This window comes from Triticum aestivum, chromosome 5D (genome assembly GCF_018294505.1).
Source record: "Triticum aestivum cultivar Chinese Spring chromosome 5D, IWGSC CS RefSeq v2.1, whole genome shotgun sequence".
NCBI lineage: Eukaryota > Viridiplantae > Streptophyta > Magnoliopsida > Poales > Poaceae > Triticum > Triticum aestivum.
In genome coordinates, this window is record NC_057808.1 from 504,210,720 (window position 1) to 504,217,071 (window position 6,352).

The 6,352-nt window shown below is 40.0% G+C and overlaps 1 long non-coding RNA gene across 1 annotated transcript; it reads left to right on the forward strand.

The window, feature by feature from the left end:
- Window positions 1-1,802: 1,802 nt before the first annotated feature.
- On the forward strand, window positions 1,803-5,820 carry LOC123125794 (uncharacterized). Its single transcript, XR_006461491.1, has 3 exons — window positions 1,803-1,872; window positions 2,559-2,629; window positions 5,535-5,820. It is a non-coding gene; the product is annotated as an uncharacterized lncRNA (long non-coding RNA).
- Window positions 5,821-6,352: the final 532 nt, after the last annotated feature.

Below are 6,352 nucleotides of genomic sequence, written 5' to 3' on the forward strand. Positions count from 1 at the left end.
GTTCAAGCGCTCCTCGTGTCGAACCTGAACCTATCCCAACCATCCCAGCTAATGGGAACCCAGATCCCCTTCCCTTGACTGTTGTGAGCATAGTTCCTCCTTCAACTAATGAGAGAAATGATACCACATTTGATGAGAGTACAAACCAACCAAGGAAGCCTATACTAGAATTTCATCCAAGTCAAATTATTCCTGATCGAGGACTTAGAATACCTATTAGAAGATTATGCCCCTGAAATTAGAAGTGATGTGAGAAGAGCTTGTTTGTTGAACAAGCAAAACCAAGCTAGGACTTCTTTCCAGTAGTATTCTGGGAAAGTTTGAGCACATTTGGACAAATGGACTAGGAGATAGTAGTTATTTAGCTAAGCAGATTCAAAATTTAATATTTTTCAAAAATTCCAGAAATATTTCAGTAAATACTACATGTTCCAGTAGTATTCTGGGAAAGTTTGAGCACATTTTGCCAAATAGACTAGGAGATAATGGCTATTTAGCTAAGCAGATTCAAAATTTGGTTCAAAATTTAATATTTTTCAAAAGTTCCAGAAATTTTCCACTAAATACTACATGTTTCCAGTAGTAATTTGGGAAAGTCTCAGCTTATTTGGACAAAAGAATTACGAGATGATGTTGTTTTTCTTCAAACAAACATTTCATTTTTTTCGCCGTTAACTTTGAGCCCACCCTCCATTTTCTTTCTGGATTCGCCACTGCTTGGAATTGTACAATGTTGGCAATTTGTTGTAATCTTTCTCCCGCTGATCACAGCTTAGTCAATTCAGCATTGATTTTATTGTATCGTATCATGATTAGTCTTGCTTGATTTGCTGCTTTCTTGAGCTTCGCTAGGTCAGGTAGTGCATTTGCCACTTCAATGAAGACTTACCATCTTTCCTTTGCTGTAGTTTAATTCTAGTTAAAAACAAAGAACCATGTAATATCATTTTTGTTTGTACACTTTATCTTTATATGCTCAAATACCACCTTTTGCTATTCTAGAAAGCAGCAGCCCCTCCTCTCTCTCTCTCTCTCTCTCTCTCTTTCCAGTGTAGTGTTGCTGCTCTTGCTTTATGGATAGCACAGGTTGGTTGCCATCAAAACTTCTCCCAGATATGTTTTAGGAAATGAGTGTTTGTTGTTTTTTGATGTTTTAGGAAACATATGTTATCATCGGCGAGTTTAGCTTACTGATAGTGCTAGTGTTCTCAGTTTAGGAGTAGGACTCCTCCTCCTCCTCCTCCTCCTCCTCCTCTCTATCTACTCTTTAGTCTTTGCAATTAGTTTTTCTAAGATGATGCTACTAATCGATTAGTGAATTACATTTAGGGGAGATAGAGTTGTTCATGGATGTATTGGTTGTCTGTAACAATTTGTGCAAATGTTCTTTTGCTTGTTTGCAACTATCATCATTTCACAATCTGTGACAGCCCGCTACCTGGGTAGTACTGAACTTAAGCAATATTTGATAGTCAGACCGTACTTACTCCCATTAGACAGGAAAATACCAGTATGTCTATCTATGTAATAGTGGCAACCATGATCCATTTCAACCAATGCCAGACATACATTATGAAACAGATGAAGTAAGGCTATTCTGTCATAGCCTTTTTATTTTTCTCCCTGCTGCACGAGCGCAGATGATGCGATTACTGCGGCTGTATTTTTGTATGAGACTCCGTAAGGACTCTGTGTTTGTTTTGTTTGGTCATAGATCTGGGTAGTAGGGTCACATTCAACATTGTAAAGTTTTTGGAGGAAATGGTGGAATGCTGAGTTTGATTTCTGGCTGTTTTGTGCAGGTTTCTTTGTGACAATCTGGATTGCCGTGCTGATGTCAAAGTAAAATTATAGGGACAATATTCCATGAAGGTAGGCTGATTCGAAGGTTCATGCTTGTTTGTTGAACTTTTGGTGATTTTGAGTAATAATGTGAAACCACCCCCTTTCGTTTCTGTGTTGGTTACTATTCTTTACTTTTTTCCTCCGGCCATCTTCAATGTTCAAAGACATAGATGTAACTTTTGACCAGGGTTTCAGACTTCACATGACGTGTAGTTAACTTTTGATCAGCATTCAACATCATGGATGATTTGAACTTATTATTAAGGAAATACATAATAAGTGTATAGTTATTTTGAAGTTTGAATAGCAAGTTATGTTCATAAATTCAACTGCCAGAATTATGTACTGCAGACTATCTATAAACCAGAGTATTGTAAAAATGATTCGATGCAAGTTATATTGTAGCGTCCTGCATCCATTCAGATGAGATTTTGTAGTTTTTCCTGTTGTACAGCAACCACATATACCATAAACCAGTTTCTAGACTAAATTATAGAAATGATGGGGAAATATGTACATAACTCTCTACAAGTAGTTATGTGCATATGCATACACATTTGTACATTAGCATGCACAAGCTATATTGAACCGAGTAATGATTTCTCAAATTTCAATCTTACTAATATAATTGTTTATTGATTCTTTCCATGGAATGCCCCCTTAGTGCTCTTCCTTTGTCCTACTAATTTTGCTCTGTTTTTTTATCTTTTAAGTTTCCCCATCTATCATGATGGTGGAAGTGGAACTATATAGAGCAGCTGGAGATACTTGAGAGTATAACAAGGTCAGGGCTGTTCATTCGCACTTGCAGTTGCACCATTTCTGCCTTTGCAATCAATATGAGTAGGTGTAAGACTGCATTGTGTTCTTTTGCACTTGCACTTGAAGTCTTTGTGGCTGTTAATTTGAAATGATATGCTGATCTATAGGCTGGTACTCTATTTTTTCGTCCCCTCAATACTGGCTGCACTTACTGATAGTTGCATGATGATTTGTCAACAATCTCGAGAAGTATCTCGGAATTGTACAATGTTGGCAATTTGCTGTAATGTTGTTTCTGCTTCTGATCATAGCTTAGTCATTTCAGCATTGATGTTATTCTACTGTATGATGACTAGTCTTGCTCGATTTGGTGCTTTCTTGATCATTTGCCACTTCAATGAATGGAAGACTTACCATCTTTCCTTTAGTGCAGTTTAATTCTAGTTAAAAACAAAGAACCATGTAATATCTATTTTTGCATGTACACTTTATCTTTATATGCCCAAATACCACCTTTTGCTATTCTAGAAAGCAGCAGGTGCTGTCATACTGAGTTTAGCTTATTGATGATTCTAGTTTGCCCAGCCTGCTACTAATGGCTTCTCTCCACGCCTCTCTCTCTCTCTCTCTCTCTCTCTCTCTCTCTCTCTCTCTCTCTCTCTCTCTGTCCAGTGTAGTGTTGCTGTTCTTTCTTTATGGCTAGGCCACGTAGGTTGCCGTCAAAACTTCTCCCAAGATATGTTTTAGGAAATGAGTGTTTCTTGTTTTTTGATGTTTTAGGAAACAGCAGGCGTTATCATCGCTGAGTTTAGCTACTGATAGTGCTAGTGTTCTCAGCGCAAGGACTCCTCTTCCTTCTTTCTCTCCCTCTCTCTCTTTCTCTCTGTCTCATGGCTGCCGGTGCACCACGTCTTCCATATGATTCAATTCAGTTTCTTCCCCCTCCAGCACCTCCAGCGGGCCTCACTTTCTGGGAGATCCTTGGAATCGCCCACATCATCATCTTAGGTGTTGCTGTCCTTGTGATTGTTGTGTTGGGTGGAATTTACATCCTGCTGAAGATGTTTCTCAAGCAGGAGCGAAGCGACCCAGGAAACGACGGTGGCGGCGGGGATGTGGAGCTCGCTGCCATAGCAGAGCTTCCACCAGCTCCCCGGCACGACCCACACCTACGCCCTGTTGCGTGACTGCATGAGGTATGTGTGTCCTCCTGTTTCTCTTTCTGTCAACGGCTTGTTTGGTTGTCCAGAACCCCCCGAGATCCTGGCATAATCCCTGGGGGAGGAATCCATAGCGTCCCTCCCATCCTTGACTTCCTATGCCTCTCTCCGGTGATTGCCGCTCCCACAGCCTCTTCCTCAAGCAGATCATGTACCTGCTACCCAGCATACGTGGCATCTTCCCAGCTCAGATCTCAGGACTTGTCCTCCTCTGACATGTTCGGAGCACTTTTTTTGACACCTGAAACAGTAGGAGAGGCTCCTACTGTGTAATAAATTAATAAGAAAGAGTACTGTACTATAAGTTAGGAGAGACGAAGTCTTCTTTCAGTCTAGAAAGCCAGGAGTTTCTTGGTGGTATCCCTCTGAAGTGCTTATTGTTTCGTTCTTTCCAAATGCTGCAAGCAGATTGAAGGAAGATCTACATGAACAGTAGTGGTCTACTCCATGAATTTCTTGCTGATTCAACCCATTGGAGACGTGTACCTTGGCTGCAGCCCTGCATGCCAAGTTCAGTCCAGCAGTTGAGACTAAAAGAGCATTCGAAGAAGAGATGCTCCACAGTTTCTTCTAAGCATGTTGCACATAGTAGGCACCCGAAGTCGTTCCCAATGTTATAGTGTCTTCTCTTTAGCACATTTCTAGTGTTGAGCTTATCAGAGAGGAGCAACCAACCAAAAACTTTGACTTTCATTGTTGCTTTGGATTTCCAAATCCAAGTGTAGGCTTGATGTGCTTGAATGTCCTTGAAATAGAAGGTGTAGTATTTGTTGGCAGAGTAATATGGTGATCCCCATATGCATGTCCACTCATCATGGATTAGTGGGTCTTGTCTTCACAACATTATATTGTATATCTTCTATGAGAGAAAAAAAAATCCGATGAACACATCCATTCTTACGGGGGGTAAGTATATCAGAGAAATATTGGATGGCCACCCTCAACGGTGCCTTGATATTCTTAGGATGGAATCCCACATCTTCCAAGCTCTATGCGACCATCTTAGATCCAAAAATATTCTACGAAATTCAAAAGGAGTTAGCGTTGAAGAGCAACTAGGGATGTTTATGTACATGCTTTCCAGGAATGCGAGTTATCGTATGCTGACAGATAGGTTTCAACTAGGGATTATACTAAAGATAAGTTTGTAAGGCTTAGTTGAGCGAGTATTCCTTTGCAGCTCGGTTTTCATCTGGCAGTATTCCTAATCAATCTGGTGCTCTGATCATAGGTATTGTCCTTGCTCCTTTTATTTCCATTAGGTGAAGCATACCTTGCTTGCTCCTGGAGTCCCTTTGGCCTCAACGAGGCTCCGCTAGTGGGAGGGAGTAACATAATATTCTGGACATGTTTGTTATTATCCACAATAGACCTGTGTTGAGAACTTGCAATTCTTGGAGCTATCATTTTTGCATTCAAAATCATATAGACCTGCTGCTGTCTAGAACATCTTTTCTTATTTAAGATGTTGTTTATATTGCTGCCATGTTGTTTCTTCATATCGGTGTTTTTTGAAAAATAATATGGTTTCTTTAAATTTAGTGACATGCTATGGCTACCTTGTACCATCTGGCTCCCCTTGGTAATTCAGGATTTTGTGCTAATCTTTTTGACATACATGGTTGTTCTTGACATGTGTGGCTGGTATCCTTCATAGAGCACAAAGTGTTCTTACATAGCTAATGTTTTTCATTTTTTTCTTTTCAGGATGTCCTTTCACATGATTCTATGATTACCCGAGTCCATGAAGCAATCAATAATCTTCCTGAAATATTTTATGTCTAAGCGCACAATGATTGAACAATTGCCTCAATAAATTTGGTTATGTAGCATGCGGATGAGACGAGACAAGTATGCCTCAATAAATTTGTAAATTAAACTACTGACTTTGAGCACTATGAGTTATTGGAACTATGTTCAAATGGATGATTGCAAAAATATTATCCTTTTTTTATGTTGTTGTACTGTTATATAAATAAAAAAAATTAGCTCATTTTATACCTGTTCAATTTGTGTGGAAGTGCAGTCTGTGCTGTTGAAAATTCTGTACGTGTGTATTAGAAAGTCTGTGCTGTTGAAAAGCTATACATTTGGGTGCCATGCAAATTTGAACATATATATAGTGTTGTAACTTGGGTGCCATGTATATTTTACAACCGGATTGAAACTGGAGCCAACTTACAAAAAAAAAATGAGACCAACCCAAGGGCTAACCCTTGTTGTCATTTTTTATAGAAGAAACTCCGTGAGCACCGCATGTCAAAGCCGGGGCTTGAATTTGGGTGGGTTGGCAGCTACCCCAGCTGCCCAGCCAACAGGTCAACGCCCCGTCCTCAACTGGAGCCAACTTACAGGGGTGGCAGAAAAACAACATTCCAAGCGGAGGCTAGAAGCGGAATGGAAATACAACCCTGTGGCATGTATTCGGTTGGAGGCTAGTATAATACAGGTGTAAAATGTTACAGGGGTGGCAGAAAAACAACATTCCAAGCGGGGCCTAATGGGAAAAGTTAGGAATGGTATTG